The sequence below is a fragment of the Solea solea genome, chromosome 13, assembly GCF_958295425.1.
Source record: "Solea solea chromosome 13, fSolSol10.1, whole genome shotgun sequence".
Lineage (NCBI taxonomy): Eukaryota > Metazoa > Chordata > Actinopteri > Pleuronectiformes > Soleidae > Solea > Solea solea.
The window spans coordinates 25,418,009-25,433,755 of record NC_081146.1 but is presented as its reverse complement, the minus strand read 5'-3'; positions in this window follow the sequence as shown (position 1 = coordinate 25,433,755).

Below are 15,747 nucleotides of genomic sequence, written 5' to 3'. Positions count from 1 at the left end.
AAGAAATAGGACTTGACAATCCGATCATTGAGCGAGAGTTCATACGCTTCGAGCCAACGATCGTGTTAATCACACGATGAACAACGGCCGTAAATAAAGTAGCAGCACACTTCGCAAAGAGAAACGAGGAGGACACAAATGCACCGTCAGAACAAAACGAGATCGATCACACGTGTCCTTTGTTTGGAAAATAAATGACTCATTAAGTTCAAGTCTCGCTGAAACGTGATCTGAGCGAGACGTAGCATCGACGCGCTGCGTTCATGAACAGCTTCTCTTCTCTTCTCTTCTCTTCTCTTCTCTTCTCTTCTCTTCTGCAAACATTTCCTTGCATGGTTTACAAAGGCAGCCTTTGTTGAGCGGCCAACAAAAAGGATTCTGGATTGGATCGCGAATGCGTTTTCAAAGCGCTGCATGTGTGACACGCTTGTTTGGGCAGAGAAGTGCTTACTCAGGCCCGGGCATCTGATAGCAGACGTCAATATGCACAGGCCTGGAAGGAAAGATTGGATGTTTTAATTGTGTTATTACTGATTATTTTATTATTATTACTTATTACTGACGCTGTTTCTCCACTAAAAATATAGAAACTTGTAGTTTAACTTTACTTAAACAATTTTTCGTCAGGGGAGAAACAGGAACAAATGCATATTTTAGCCACTTGTGAACCATCTCATCTCATATAATCTACACCCAGTCTTGTATAAAATATGTCACCCAGAAAATGACTTTGTCAGAAGTTGAAGTCACTTTTTCTTCCAATATTACTTAAGTAAAAGTCTTAAAGTTTATGACATTTACTGTATTTAAGTGTCAAAAGTCATTTAATGATATAAAATGTACTTAAGTTTTAAGAAGTAAGCAGTTGTCTTTCACCTGGAAGGTTGTGGGTTCAATTCCTGGCTCTGCTGGTCATGTCACTGTAGTGTAAAGCAGCTCATCAAGACTAGAAGAAGCTCTATATACTGTAAATACAGACCATAATACAAACTCTTCTTCTTCTGATTTTATTTGGTAGCAATGAGTAACAAAGACAGTTTGAGGAAATGTAGTGGAGTAAAAGTAAAGAGTAAACAAAGTAAAAGTACAGATACGTGGCTTTTGTACTTAAGTACACTAACAAAGTATTTGTACAACACTGTCTACACCTGCTTAAATCTACTTTATCTCACTGTAAGATAACACATTTTGATTGAAAACTGAAGTTTTTAAGCTGCTCACTCTCCCACACCAAAGTCCATAGAAAAAATTGGCGTTTTTAGCTCATGGGGAAACAGGAGCTGCTGCTCTACTGCTGCATTATTTGGTAAATTTGTGTCACTCAGGTAAATTTAAATGATGGATTTTCAAACACATAAGTAAAAAAGTAAGATATTTGAACTTATGGAGGCGGCAGTGGATCAACAACTCCTGTGTGCTGTGATGTAAAATCGCTGATTTTCTCTATGGACTTTGGTGCACGGAATGAGCTGTTTACAAAACAGCACAAAAAAAACTACAACTACTAAGCTGTAGTAGACTCAAGCATGTGCTGACTCTGTGTGTTAGTACCTCATACAACCACACTTTAAACCTTTTAGGCAGACAGTTTTATATTCAATCAAGCATGAAAGTGCATTTAATAGATGAACGATGAAGATAAGAGAGAATGGACCTGAAAAACACATTAGAGTGAAATGTTGACGTCGTCCTGAACTTGACAACACTTCATTGCTCGCCGTTATAAACGGCTTTTTCCCAACAAAGCATAAAAACGAGGGACAAACTGCATCTGTGGGCAACACGCCTGGTGTCAATAAAAACAACAAGCTGAATTTCCAGGTTACTGGCCGACACTTCGGCGTTCATTCAGGATTCAGACGGAGACGCAGTCAGAGAGTGAGTGCAGTGCAGAGAGGCCGTGATTTACCTCTGCTGTCATGTCGTCTTTAGCCTCCATAATTAATAAATGTGGACGTTCAAGGACAATAAAACAGACATTATGACTCTGAATGACCTCAACACTGCAGCAGCAGCAGCAGCAGCAGCAGCAGCAGCGTGATCCCGCAGATTTTCTGGGAGGAAAACTTCGAAGTCACTTTTCCAAGACGTTGATGCAAATCAGATCTGCATTGACCCGACATCCTGGAGGATGCTGCAATCAATACGACCACACCAGACCCCGGCGTTAGTGCCGTGTTACTCAGCAAGCTCTCTGATTTATCCCCACAGAAACGCCCCCCTTGTTCCTGGCAGGTTTAATTAAGCTTGCGGGCCAACAGCAGCAGAAGCAGCAGCTGCAGCAGCAGAAGCAGCAGCAGCAGCAGCAGCAAAGACACAGTTCCAGTTAGAGATGGAGCAGGATAAAGAGCGGCCTCTTGGACAACACTTTGAACGCTGAGGGCTTTTACTTTGACAATGTCACAACAACCGCGGCAGTTTGTCACGGCGGCTCGTAAAAGCCGTCTCCGGTGTGCGGCTAATGACATTCCAGCGCTGACACCTCCTCTGCTTTCAAGATAACCAGATTCAGATGATTGGCCGCGCGGGCCGGCAGCGATATGTCATCACACACATGGCAACGACGGCCGAGTTTGATCAGTCTGCTCTGCGTCTTAATTGACGCAACGTTTTATTCCAAAACTCGTCAACGTGCGTTGTTTGTAGTCATTTCCTGTTTGCGTCTCCGTGGGTAACGAAGAAGCCACAGTTTACATATTTCCCCTCCCCCTCCCCTCCCTTGTAAAGGCAGATGTTTAGAAAGTTGCCATCTTCCCTGATTTAGTGCCGGTGATGGCCTTTAAAAAGAGACGAGCATGAGGAAGGAGGTCGTCAAAAACACATCAGAATCCAATTAGAGGCTGTGAAACTTGTGTGAGGAGTTTGGCAGAGTTAAAGGTTCAACTCCCTTTCTTTTATTTTTTTGCCCTCAAGTCAAATGTGTGTGTGTGTGTGTGTGGGGGGGGGAATAATCCCCCACTGAAGTATCGGGGAGCGAGAGGAGCAGCGCAGATGAACTAAATTAATTCCGGACGCCTGTTGTCTTAGATCATCTTGTTCCATGTTTTGACAGAAAACGACGAGGCCCATGTTTTTCCTTCCCTGACACGCAGCCGTCCTCAGACTCAGCTTGTTCCACGTCTCTGCAACTCAGTAACGTAAGAAACCACTCGTTTGTTGTGTTCGACGTGTGAACCAGTGGAATGGTCCATGTCCGTGTTTCCCAGACTTCATACATGGTGACCCACTTTTTAAAGATTGGGAATAAGGTAGCGACTTATTTACAGCCATGTCTCTATCTTCTTCTTCGTCTTCCTTTGGCTTCACCCCTTTAGGGGGCGCCACAGCAGATAATTTGCCTCCATTTTACCCTGTCCCCCTTGTGTCCTCTTCTGCTACACCAACTGTCCTCATGTCCTCATGTCCAGTGTGGCAGAATCGTCTTTAGAGATCCATATTTTTCAATTTGGCCTCACGCAGACCCTCTGTATTTATCCGGACATGGGACCAGAACTTAACCACTGGATGTGGCCCCGCCCCCCCAGAGGTTGGGTTACACCTAAAGTTAAAATGGTAAACATGAATTATGAAGTAAATGAATTATAACTCAATTGTATACAGGTTATTTAAAGCATATAAACGCAGATTTAGTAAATGGATTCTTTGCTTTTGAGGGTTTTTTGTTTATTTAAGATAAGCACGTATGATTAGGTTTGTAAAAGGAAGTTTTGGATTGTTATTATTTTTATTGATCCTCTCTGAAGTTTAATAAAACTGCAACACTTTTGAGCAGACTGTAGATTTATGTTGGCTTCTTTTGGAAAGATGAGGTTGAACAACATATGAACTCGTTATTAACCGAAAATAGACCAAGAACGTCTGTAACTGCCATGTATTATGTAACGGCATCACGTAACCCCTCCATCAGAAACTTGGACGCTTGACAAAGTCGCCGACATCAAACCTAATTCCAGCTGCTGAAAAACAACAATAACTTTTGCTTTTTTTTTATTTGTCAACAGAGGAAGAAAGAAACGTCGTCCACTTAATTGGCTGAATTTAACCGCCCATGGAAATGTTCTGACACGGCGTAAAATGGTCCAGAGTGAGATAAAAAAGACAAGAAGTCCCAGAGCTGACGCTCAGGCCTGAGCTCAGCTGTGCTCTGAAAGCTCTGAAAGCTCTGAAAGCTCTTGGCTGTTTAACGACCTAATCAATGTGATGCTTCTTTTGTCTGAGCACTTTACTTAATCTTGTCTTTCTCGGCTAAGAACTCTTTGAGTGATGGTAAAACATTCAGCCGAGACAAACTTGTCTTTTAGTCAAGTGACGAGTTTTTGACACCAATTTAGTGTTCGTTAAACTGCAGCGCTCCTCCTCCTCCTCCTCCTCCTCCTCCTCCTCCTCCTCCTCCTCCTCCTTCCTGGGATCAATACCTCCGCTCGTCTCTCTCTGGCTCTCCGGCTTTACGAGCTGTAAAGACAGATAAAGTGGAGAGAAAGTGGGACGGAGAGATTGCAAAGAGGGAGTGAGGGAGAGAGGAGGAGGGAGGAAAGAAGTGGAAGGAACCACAAGAGTCAAAGCTGCAGAGTGAATCTGGAATTGGTTTTATTGCTGGAGCATGTCTCCACAGACATCTTCAGTTTGGTCACTGTGACATTTCCAGATAACAAACTTTCTGTACTATTGTAATTACACCAAATAAAGCCTTCAGACTGTTTTAATGGGGTTTTCTGAACTGCTATACGTGTTTAATTGTGGTTATTTACACTTTTATTCAGACCTTTGGACTTTTTGGATCATGTGACTCAATATCCTTAATTTGAATGTGTGACATAAAATCCTTTTTTAGCAGCTTTTTAATTGCTTATGTTGGGATTCTTTCCTGCTGTCTTTGCCTTATGAGGCAAAACGCCTTGACTTATTTGATTAGGTTTGATTTGGCTTAAAATCCTCTTCACACCTCAATTGTAACCAATTAATTAATGCAAGATGCATCAATCAATCTCTTGAATCCGTGTTCTTTGTGTGTTCCTGTGCTCTTAAGACGTAGCTTTGGAGAGTGCCATTTGTTGCAACTCATAGCCAAGCGAAGGGGAACTTGGCTTGTGACTGATGGGTTTCAGGTGAAGGGTTGGGTTACCTCATGGCTCATGGTTAAAGCCTGTACATGATCAACAAGAACAGAGAAATGTGTTGTTTTTCTTGAGGTGACAAGAACAAGAACAAAGTTCTGACCCGGACATTTCCCACTTCACGAGAACCTCAAGTGCAGAACTCCTGGGAAGTCCTCGATGGGAATGACAACATTTCCACATGAACCATACTTTCAATCACAAAAAAACTGTTGTCAAACAACACACAAGAATAAGTTTTGCCCAGATAAATAATGACGTCATTCTTTTCTCGCAGGCTTAACCCTAAACCTATTCTTGTGGACGATGCACAGGTCTTTACTTGGACACTGTAAATCAGGGTTTCTCAATCCTGGCTCTGATAACGACCCGTTTACTTGAATCAGGTGTGTCGGAGCAGGGGAAACATCAAGAATTGCTCTGAATTGACTCCCAGCCACAGGGGTCAGTGTTCTCCTGGTGCTGGTCTTAAGCCCACCGTTGTGTCAGGAAGAGCATCCGGTATGAAAATCTGAGCCAAGGGAAACATGGCGATCATCCGCTGTGGCGACCCCTGGAGAGGGAGAAGAAAGACAGAAAAATGTTATTCCATTATTAGCGTGCATGTTTATGCAAACTGTTCTCTGAAGACTAGTATCATGCTTGAGTTTGTTTTGTTGTGTAATTAATTCTGTTTTGTGAATGGTACAAAGAAACACTTTTTGGCACCCTTCATTTTGGCGTACTCTAGGGGGAGGAGCTAGAATGGATCGCCAGAGAGAAGAGTATTTTGGGTGACTTGGTTTTTTAAATTTGTTGCCCTGCCCCCAAATTTGCTCTTGTCACCGTAGAGAAAGTTTGGATAATTTGGGGGTCCCAACCCAGTCTTTGTTGAATCACTGAATCACTGAAGACAAAGCTATAAATGTGTTGTAATTGTAACATTGTCACTGGTCTGCATTGTACTTTTTTCTGTATATTCCATACACATTACTTTATTTAAGACATTAAATAAAAAGCATATTTGAGAGCATGCATATGTGCAGAATAAAACTGAATTTTCAGGGTTTATTAAAATGTTTTGAGGACATTTATAGCTCTTATAATTTTACAAATTCATAATTTAGGGTGATTTGTCGCAGCTTTGTTTTTACCAACGCTTACAGCCAGGAATCTCTCGTGCAGAATAGGTCTTAATCTTCAGTATTCCCCTACAAAACATTTAAAATAATGAAAATCTCCCACAGTCTGATGGGGCACTCGACCTTCTTCATTTCAGCCTTTTAGTCTCAAAGAGTCAACTCTTTGTGAGCTGTGAGCAGTTAAATAAAGGAAATGAGACGTAATTACAGTTTTGCAGTGTGGAAGCGACTTTGCATCACATGACACGACGATGAGTGACTAATATAGACAGATTATTTCCGTCTGGCTGGTGTGAGTTCAAGCTAAGCTGACAGACGTGTGTGTGAGCCGCCGGCACACGCTCTGCAGGCGGTAAAAGATGCAGAAATCACGTTACTTAAAGGGACAGTTCTGGTTGTTTGAAGTAACGTCTGTCACCAAACACTCGCTGTCACTGAGAACTGACTTTAGCCAATACCACCTGCTGAAGTATCTTTAGAACATGTATGTAGTGTTATCTTGTCATTACACGGCATTTTTCCTGCTGGAAATTGAGTTTTCACTCGTCCACACCAAACTCCATTGAGAAAATCGTTGTTTTTAGCTCATGGGGAAATTTTTTTACCTGTGAAATAAAGAAGAAAACATATTATTATGATTCCATAGACTAATAAAATGTGCCTTTTTTTGGTAAAGAGGCTAAAATCCTTCCTTCTGGCGACACAATTGGGAAAATCTGTGTCGATATAAAATGTAGAACCATCCCTTTGAAGGAATAATTCACTGAAAATCAAATGTTTTGAGTTGTAATGGAAAAATGTGCTCCCGTCTCAGAGGTCAGCAGCTGCAGGCAGCTCTCTGTCACGGCACTTTATCACCGTGGATTTAAACCACTTCACACTTTTATCATATACACAGATGACGTAGATCACGTGTTATAACTGGATTTGAAATTTTACAACAAACAAAAAACCAAGCAGGAACAAATGTTTACATTCTTATGAAGAAGGAAACCCTGATTCAACCCTGGAAGTTTGGAAAATATTAAATACTGTAAACATCAACAATGGTGTAATGAAATGGGCGTATTGACTTTTAACCAAAGCCACCTTTAATATGAGCCTAATGTTTGGGGAGTTTAATCCCTCCTGCCAAGCTTTAGGGGGGAGGGAGAAATATCACATTTCAGCAAAAAACGTGTTTCTTTTCTTTTCTTTAGTGTCACTGACAATGTGGGGACACAAGGGAAAATGGAGATTCTAGTCACTTAACAAATGACTCACTTAAGAAAATAAACATTAGCTCGTTTGTAGTATTTGTAGTATTTTCTGACCAAAGTCCGTAGATAACTAAAAAAAAAACACACATTTTAAGCCGTTTAACAAAAGACTCACCTCATAAAATCTGCACCTGCTTAAGCCTTCAACATCTTAAATATACATTTACTGCTTTTTTTCTAGCCGTGAAACAGCTGTTTCTGACGAGAAACGTCCGCGCTTGTTTCCCACACCGAAGCCCAGTGAGAAAATCAGAGATTTTACGTGTTTATCCACTGCTTCCTCAATCATTACGTTCAAATGTGCTATTTTGCGACTTCTGTGCTTGAAATCCTTTCTTCAGATTTATGTAAGTGCCACAAACTTAGCAAATGAGGCAGCGCTACAACAGCTGCTCCTGTGTCCCTGTGAGCTAAAAAATGCAGATTTTCCCAATGGAGTTTGGTGCAGGTTTACAGAATTTTACTTTTGGGTGAGAAAAGTTGGTTTACCTGCAAGATAAAGCAGCAAACATGTTTTTAATATAGATTTTAACTACATATCCTTGTTATGTGGCAAATATCTGTTCTTGTGTCCCTGTCACGGAGACAGTGTCATAACACATGTCCTAACTATCACTTAAAGTATTCGAGTATCATTTGTTTCACACTTTTCTCCACTTATTTTTACTTTGTTCTTTCTCGTGAGCGAAGTCTGAATCAAGTCTGGGTGAAAATGGAGTCAGCACTTGACCCCGTTTAAACCACTTTGCAGTCATTGTTCCTTTGGTGTCTCTCGCTCTGCACCGAGCTCTTCCCGCAGACAATCACAGTCATCATCCTGGGTGACATAACTTCACCCTCTGCTTCCAATTACTTCATTGGGTAAGAGCAGTGCTTCACAGGGACGCTTTGATCCTCTCTGCTCGGGAGACTCTAAGGCAAAGAAGAAGAAGAAGAAGAAGAAAGAAAGGAGGAAAAAAGGCAGAGAGAGGAGATGGATCAACAGTTTGGCGAGCGGTCGAGCGTTTCAGAGAATGCCGCAGCAGCATTTTCAGCCTGATTACCTGAAACCCCATTTCTGTTCCATTTTCAATCAAAAAAAGCAACTGGAGGAGTTTGGAGGAGTGGTTTTATGTGTCATTTTATTTCTCCACTGCTGCGGGCTGCAGTCTGAAATCTCTATCTCTCTTTTTATTATTATTATTCTTCAGTACATGAAAAATAATAAAAAAGAAAAGAAAAGGGAAGTTATTCTCGGCCGAGGTTCATGAACGACTGGAAACAGTTAAAGGCGTGTCACTTGTGTCAGAGGGTTCGTATCGGATTTCACAATAAGAGCCCGCTAAACCGCCGTGTTTGGCTTAACCTCTCCCCCGCAGGTATACGCGGTTATCTCCTGCTCGCTGCTCACTGCCATGATTTAAAACACATGGAGAGGAAATGGTGGGAAACCAGAGTCAATCCCTGAGGGCTTAGTGGGAGGGACGCAGGCACACATGTGGGTGGGGTTACACACAAGCCACAACATTAGACATGGCGTCGCTTTACTTTAAGTAGCGGGTGCCGGTCATAAAGCGTCCATCACAGTCGTCGGTCATCAGCGTAAAGCTCCACTTAGACAAGGCTTGTGGTGGAGGCGAGGCGGGCCAGCGTTCTCCCATCTGGTCGAGTTTCCTCTGGATATTTCTCCCTGTGAGTGACTCACCATCGCCATCGTCATCGTCGCCATCGTCATCGTCGTCGTCGTCATCGTTGTTGCTCCACAGCAAACACGAGTGAAACACGCCAGCTTTTTCTTTCTTTCCACCTCTGTGTTGTCATTTCAGTTCATCAACCCTGTGCGGTTTCAGTGGGAATAGAAGTTACAGGGTATTACAACATATTTCATTACACCCAACATGTCTGTCTGTCTGCCTGTGTGTGTGTGTGTGTGTGTGGACAAGCTCAGACGAATATTCAGATGACAGAAAATTTCGATCTCTGGATACAAATTTTAAAGCAGAACTATTTTTACAGATTTGTAGTCATTCAGTGTGTTTACATGCTTGTTAAAAAAAAGTCTTATGTTAGTCCAAACAAACTAGTCTTAGTCAGACTAACAAACCTGGATAATACGATTCAAAGCCCAATTACTCCTACATGTATACGCTTAAATGGAGTGGACTGGAGTGAGTTTATGTTAAAAGTCCAATTTTAGTCGGACTAAGACAATAGCTCAGTTTTCTCAATGATATATAAACACGTCAGTCAGAGTAAAATCGAGCTAGTCTTAGTCAGACTAACGTACCTGGATAATTCAATTCATAGTCCGATTACTCCTGCATGTATACGGATTGTAGTGTGTTTACATGTGTGTTAAAAGTCCGATTTTAGTCGGACTAAGACAATAGTTCAGTTCTCTTAATGTCATGTAAACATGTTAGTCCCACTAAGTTTGAGCTAGTCTTAGTCGGACTAACATACCTGGATAATTCGATTCAAAGTCTGATTACTCCTGTATCTGATTTAGTATAAATATGTCCTCCAAAACAAGGTAGGGGGAGCTATGCTGACAAAGAGAAATGGAAGATTACACAATAATTCTTAACTTCTTCATACGTGTACGATCACCTTATTGTCAGTTGTGTTTGTTTTTCTTTTTATATTTATATCAGAGGTTTTTGGACCACCATGTTTTTACAGTAGCCCACAGTGAGTTTTGGATGCTAACATGCTACTTTAGCAATACACATTCATTCCATCAGGAACACAGTAATAACACATGTCTAGAATGTGTGTCTAATTTTAAATATTTTTCATTAACTCTGTTTTATTTTTGTCTTGATATGAAATAAAAGAGCACATGTGTTACGTTACAGGACTTATTTATAATCCCTCCCTCTTTATTTTAGATACAGACACAGATGCTGGTCCACAGACTTAAATCCACCGTTGGCTCGAGGGCAAAACGTTTTCTCTATCTGGACCTCGGTGAGTTTTTATTGAATGCCTCTGTTCTATACTTTAACCAACAGCACAAAGCGCATAGATAGATTTTATTGGTCCTTGAGGAGAATAATAAAGAATTTTAAATGAACTAAAAACTCGGCACCACGTGATGTTGCTGCTGCAGCTGCTTCTCCTCGGCGGCTCCACATGAGTCTACCTCCCACAAGACTTTGATTTGTCAGAGACCGAGACCGAGCAGACGGCCTTTGATTTCCCCCCGAAATCTCGGCGCTGCAGCTCCTCTCCTCAGCTCTCCCCTCGCTCCTCTCTGTTTGAAGAAAGTGGAGAGTGAGGCCTGTTGATCAGATAACCCCCATAACTAATGAAAAGCGTCACGGAAGTGACAGCAAGATTAATGAAGTATCCTGGACCGCAGTCGCACGCGGCACAGCGGGGCCTTTCCTGCAGCGGGGCTGCACCACGATGAAGACGACGACCACGGTGCCGACGACGCCACGGTGCCACGGGTGCTGCTGCTGCTGCTGCTGCTGCTTAAACCCTCATTTATAATGACAAACACTGTCCTGTCCTGACAGTGACACCTGCAAGTCAAGGTTAAAAAACACATTCACCACAGCCAGTGCTCGGTGGAGGACGACAGGAGCCGGGGGAAGCCGGGATAAAGGAACGATGAAGGAATGAAAGAAGGGAGAAGGGAGCTGCCATTCCTGATGAAGAATAAACTTATTTACTCAAACGCGGCTCAGTGGGGGAGTTCTGGTCGGGAGAGGGGAGGCAGATGGGGAGAAGAGGGATTCACGATTAATTGAAAACATCTGTAAAAATGGCTGCAGCAGCAGACGAGTGTGAGGAAGGTGACGGCAGAGACGGATCACACGCGGCGCTGCGGCACATTTATTACGTTTGATTCCGTATTTGTTTTAGTGTGTTTGGTTATTTATTTATTAATTTCCCACTGTAGACGAGACAGCTGCTGATGTCACTGCTAACGAGATATCTGTGTGTCTGTGTGTGTGTGTGTGTGTGCGTTTGTTTGTGTATGTGTGTGTGTGTGAGACGCAGACGCTGCTTTGATCGAGAAATCGTCTCATCTGCAGTCGATGAAGCTGAAGCTCGGGAGCGGTCAATTCTGTCTGACCTTCAGCAGCTGTGTTACAGTGGGCCAATCAGACAGAGCGTGTGTGTGTGTGTGTGTGTGGTGGCTAAGCACACAATCACAGAGTCAGAGCTGACCACACACACACACACACACACACAGAGATGTTCCTGCTCAGACTCTCAGGAACAGTTAAACCTCTGTGACCACAAACAACTTTACTCCATGTTTCACCACACACACACACACACACACACACACACAGTCTCCATGTTTCTCATCTCACTTTGACTATTAGTGCAGTGGTCCCCAACCCCTGGGCCGTGGACCGGTACCGGTCCGTTGGTCAAATGGTATTGGGCCGCACAAAAAGAATACATAACTTACATTATTTCCGTTTAATTTATTATCAAATTCTGAACGATGTTTTATTTTCAAAAACTACCGGATTCTCTCCGCCAACTCATCGGCAACTGGTTGATGGACTTGGCCATTTCTTCCCCCAATCCCGTTGATGCAGTATCAATGGCATGTGCGATGTTACGAGGGCGCTGCTAATAAATGTGCATACACAATGGATTCACGTTTATTATTATATTCAGAAAATACCAGTTTTTATGCCGGTCATATCATTTTATTTTGTTGTATTTATCCGCCACACACACACAAGGCCGATCCATGAAAATATTGTCTGACATTAAACCGGTCCGTGACGCAAAAAAGGTTGGGGACCTCTGTGTTAGTGGATTTGAGCAGAACCAGCAGCAGCAGAAACAGCAGTAGAACCAGCAGCATCAGTAGAATCAGCAGCAGAACCACAAGCAGCAGCAGCAGCATCCGAATAATAAGCAGCAGATCCAGCAGCATCAGAAGAATAAGCAGCATAATCACAAGCAACCGCAGCAGCAGAACCACAAGTAGCAGCAGAAGAAGAAGAATAACCAGCAGCAGCAGAAACAGCAGTAGAACCAGCAGCATCAGTAGAATCAGCAGCAGAAACAGAATAACCAGCAGCAGCAGAAACGGAATAACCAGCAGCAGCAGCAGCAGAAGAAGAAGAATAACCAGCAGAAGCAGCAGCAGCAGCAGAAGAAGAAGAATAACCAGCAGAAGCAGCAGCAGCAGCAGCAGCAGAAGATGAAGAATAACCAGCAGCAGCAGAAACAGCAGTAGAACCAGCAGCATCAGTAGAATCAGCAGCAGAAACAGAATAACCAGCAGCAGCAGAAACGGAATAACCAGCAGCAGCAGCAGCAGCAGCAGAAGAAGAAGAATAACCAGCAGAAGCAGCAGCAGCAGCAGCAGCAGAAGAAGAAGAATAACCAGCAGAAGCAGCAGCAGCAGCAGAAGAAGAAGAATAACCAGCAGAAGCAGCAGCAGCAGCAGCAGCAGCAGAAGAAGAAGAATAACCAGCAGAAGCAGCAGCAGCAGCAGCAGAAGAAGAAGAAGAATAACCAGCAGAAGCAGCAGCAGCAGCAGAAGAAGAAGAAGAATAACCAGCAGAAGCAGCATCAGCAGCAGCAGCAGCAGAAGAAGAAGAAGAAGAAGAACCAGTAGCAGCAGCAGAGGTAGCATTCATGATTTATAAATGAATGACAGCTGCTGTGTGAATCTCACTGATGAGATCTGATCATATTAATAATGACGTGAGTTAACGTCCGTCAGTGTCTGTGAATGAGAGGCTGTTACGTGACTAACGTATCCACACAGCAGGTGTAAATATGACCTTTGAGTGTGTGTGTGTGTGTTCTACGTCTCCGGTCTCGAGTCTCGAGTCGACCAGAAAGTAAAGGGCAGCGGAGAGAAAATAAAAAGCGCCACGTTCATGGTGATAACATCAGGCGAGGGAACCACCATTTACCCAGCGCTCAGTTTGTGTCATCATTAACATGCAGCGTGGGAACAGGAAGAAGCCAGAGGTGTTTTTATTTAAATCATGTTTGTTTTCTGTTTACATGTGGAAGAAGAAATGTCTTTGTGCAATAAAAATAAATACTGATGGACAGTTTTCATGCAGAACTTTTATTAACGACATGTCATCTCACCAAAAAACTAAACTTTTTTTTAAATTTAATGAGTGTTTTTTTAAACAAACAAACAAACAAACATGTTTTCATCTTGATCGTCTTTGTTCTCCACATAAAAGAGTTGTATTTGTGTGGTTTGTTTTGTGTTCGCACATCTGCACATCACTGCCGACACACTTCCCTCATCAATTATTCATCCTCAGCATTTGTTTATAGATACATATTTATTTATTTATTTAAATAAGTATGATGCATTTAATATTTTCTACATATTGCACATGTGGAGGCGACGTGTGTGTGTGTGTGTGTGTGTGTGGGTGAAGTTCACATGCTTTAAAAACACTGACCGTGTCAGGGCCTGTAGTCCTCATGGAGACCAAAACCTGGTTCCTAATGAGGCAGAACCTCCTTTTCTGAGGAACTGGTTAAGTTAAGGACTTCGGTTTGGATTGTGGTGAGGTTAAGGTAAGGGTAAGTTATGGTTAAGGTTATGGAGTCACGTTTTAACTCTGGTTGGTTTGTGTGTCTGTGCGTGTGTGTTTGTACTTGTATTTATATCTTTGTGAGGTCCGTAAACAAACCTATCGTTGTCTGGACCCCACGAGGGCTTATTCAGGGTTAAGACCAGGTTTTGGGATTAGGGTTAGGTGCTTAACGTTGTGATGGGTAAGGTAAGGGGCTAGGGAATGCATTATGTCTATGATGTGTCCTCACTAAGACATAAAAACAAGTGTGTGTGTGTGTGTGTGTGTGAGAGCGGTTTCTCGCATACTCTGTCTGAGCTCAAGTGTTTTGAGAATCTGCTGATTGTGTTTCTTTCAGAGTGCACCATGGGCATATTTAAATATTTAAAGGATCAGTTCTTTATCAGCCTCTGTGTGTGTGTTGTGCAGGTATTAAATACATTGTGGGGACCAGCTCTCTCTCTCTGTGTGTGTGTGTGTGTGTGTGTGTGGTCACCTGCTTGCCTTCATCTCACCTGCACACCTGAGACTCATCTGCTGATCAACCAGACCAGACCTGAAGCAGCAAGCGAACCCTGATCAGAGCCACCTGACTCCTGCACCTCTGTTTCTGCTCTCAGGAAACAAAAACCTGGACTTTCCTTAAAAACGATCTTTTTCTTCATTCATTCTTCTTCTCTGTTTTCTGTAAACACAGCATCGTTTCAAGACATTTACTCATACTCCGACAGAAAAACACCAAAAACGGAGAAGACAGATAAGAATAAGAAGAGGATGAAGATGGAGGCATCGAATGCATGAGCGCAAGGTAGGCCTATGACGTCGTAGAATCTGCAAAACACTGGTTTTTCAGATTCTCTTGTGACTCTGTATTTCTAAAACGTAGCTAGTTTGTTCCGAGTCTGCGCCTTTAATACTCCGTCAACAAACGAGTGCTCTGCTCTGTTCTGCTGCGTCCACATTCGCTGCTGTTGCTTAATCTGGATTCTGTTTGCACATCTGCTGTGTTGTTTGGAAATCAGTGGAAATCAGTGGATGTGCAGGGGAAATACACCGCACAGTGTTTCCCAAAACGTTTGGCGTGGGGACCAACTTTGTTTTGAAAGATGATGAACAGTTGTGTGTGTGTGTGTGAGAGAGGAGCACATGAGACTTGTGTCAGTGTGATATCGTGTTTTCCAGAGTCTGTCAGTCATGTATGAAGACGACGGTGGCGGGAGATTGTCTGGGTGTGTTTATAACAACAGTGATGTCACTGGGACAGTTTGGACTGGTGTGTTTTCTCACATGGGCTCACTCCCACAGCATTTCCCAAAGATTTGAACTAGCAGAACAAATTCTGGAGTGACTTTTACAGGTTTCGTTTGCCTGAAGTCCTCGTGTCTTCTAACATTTAGAGCCTCGGTGAACTCGGCCAAGTTTTTGTCCAGCTTCAGAATCTACTTATCACAAAGCGCTGGTTTCAGGATCAGTGAAGTTTCCATTGCTCTGCATACGTCCTCCTGAACATTGGTCTGATTGGTTGTAGGTCTATTCAATTGCTTACACAGTCATTTTCACCCATGTCGGTTGGTCACGCCTCTTGAAATCAGGAGGTAACAACCAGTCTTTGAAACAGGGGAAGCTCATTTCAATGTCCAGTTAATTATACATAAATTACAAACATAACAAATAACTAGAACAAGAAAATGTGACATTTCTATAAATGTTTCACTGTTTATGTACGAATGAAATTGGT